General features: G+C 40.6%; 1 pseudogene; it reads left to right on the forward strand.

Moving 5' to 3' along the window:
• Window positions 1–221: 221 nt before the first annotated feature.
• LOC128045760 (EP300-interacting inhibitor of differentiation 1-like) lies at window positions 222–794 on the forward strand (annotated as a pseudogene).
• Window positions 795–1950: the final 1156 nt, after the last annotated feature.

The following is a 1950-nucleotide window of genomic DNA, read 5'->3' on the forward strand; positions in this document are numbered from 1 at the left end:
AATTTCTTATGGGACCTTATTTTGTTTATCCTCTCTCTAGCATCTATAGCAGGGGTAAGTAGGGGAGATAATGAATACAAGCTTGTTGAATTAGTGAATAAGAAAATTCCAAAATGATGACAACGCACAGGGATAGACACAGATGAGTTCACAGAGCACATTAGATAAGGAATGTATAGTCAAAAGTTGACTTGAGGTGGGGAGGTTGAGCTGCTTGCACTATGTCTGAAATGAACGAGCTGTCCGAGCTCTGTGAGGAGAGCAACGATCTGCAGATGGATGTGATTCCTGGTGAGTGACCTTCCGCATATGGAGGTAGGCGGCGGGAGCCGGGAGCTATCCCCGAACCCCTCCCGCGCCGGGCCCCGCCACAACTGGAGGAGGAAGGCCCAACGGAGGAGGAGGCGGCCCAGCCAATGGCGGAGCCACAGGGGCCCCGAGGACTCGCTAGCCGGCCCAGCCCCGGGGAGCAGCCAGGCCAGATCGCGCGCCCTGATTTCGAGAGCGAGGACGAGGGCGAGGAATTCGATGACTGGGAGGACGACTATGACTATCCTCAAGAGGAGCCGCTCAGTGGTGCGGGCTACAGAGTATCAGCGGCCCTTGAAGAAGCCAACAAGATGTTTCTGAGAATCTCCAGAGCCAGAGAAGCAGCTCTGGATGGCGGGTTTCAGATGCATTATGAGAAGACCCCGTTTGATCAATTAGCTTTTATCGAAGAGCTTTTTTCACTTATGGTTGTCAATCGTCTGACCGAAGAACTCGGCTGTGATGAGATCATTGACAGAGAGTAGTTAAATGCTGTTAAGAGAGGAGGAAGCTGCTTGAGGAGAGACCCAACATTCCACTGTCTTTTGGGTTCATTCCAAATAGTTCTGTGCCAATGAAAAACTTAATCTCCCCCCCCAAAAAAAAATTTTTTTTTTTTTGCTGAGTAGAATAAGGTAGTGACTGCACAGTTATGAAAAAGAAAGAAAATTGTTAAAGAAGAGTATCTTAGTACTGTTGAAACCTGTTTTCAAGAATGTCCAGAGACACTTATGGCTTTGACTTTGTTGTTTATTCAGAGTAATTTCCTTGCATTGAGGAAGATAATCTTTCATGTTTCACTGTAAGGAATGGCTTTGCAAGAATAAATTATGACCAAGACAGACTGCCAGTACCAGAGCCCACTGATGATAATTATATGAAAAAAAGTAACTGATGTATCCATTTTAGGACATAAGATGTCTTTGAGTTATTTGGACTGAAAGCATATTGAGAAAACTTTAAAGATTCAATTTTGTGATCTATCCGAGCTGTGGTTAAGGCTAAATTTTTAGTGTAAAATAAATCTACCGAGTATTCTTCAGTATCTCAAAGGATAATCTAGACCCAAAAGAAGTATGTGTCTTGTGTGCTATTAAAATGTGTTTCCAAGAACAACTGAGATTTTGTTTGTACATATATCTTGATCATTTTTAAAGCTACTGTAATCTTTAATTCAAGAAAATTCATTGCCTTGAACATATTTAAAAGTCAAAACTTAAGACATCCTTAATAAAGTTTCAAATTTAGACTGTAAAATGTACATGAAGGTACAAAGAACACAAACTCTTGAAACATCTGTATATACTAGAGAATTTTCTGTTTCACTTGCTCTCTTTTTTCATTTAACTTTACAGGCAAAAGACTCTGGTTGAACTTCATAATGTAAGAACTGTTAAATGAACATTGTCCAGTAAAAGGAAAGCCCTACATCTAAAAAAAGACACTATGAACAACCCTTGAAAGTTTTAAAGGGTTTTCTACCCAAAAATCCACCTCAGTATCTGAAGTTTCCCTCTGTCTCCTCCTCTAATTAAGCTTGCTTTTGGTTATGCACCAGCATTCAAGATAATAAAGATTTCTTGCTCTCTGTAAAAAAAAAAAAAAAAAAAAAAATTGACTTGAAAGGCATGATAAGATTTC

Source organism: Budorcas taxicolor, chromosome 3 (genome assembly GCF_023091745.1).
Source record: "Budorcas taxicolor isolate Tak-1 chromosome 3, Takin1.1, whole genome shotgun sequence".
Classification (NCBI taxonomy): domain Eukaryota; kingdom Metazoa; phylum Chordata; class Mammalia; order Artiodactyla; family Bovidae; genus Budorcas; species Budorcas taxicolor.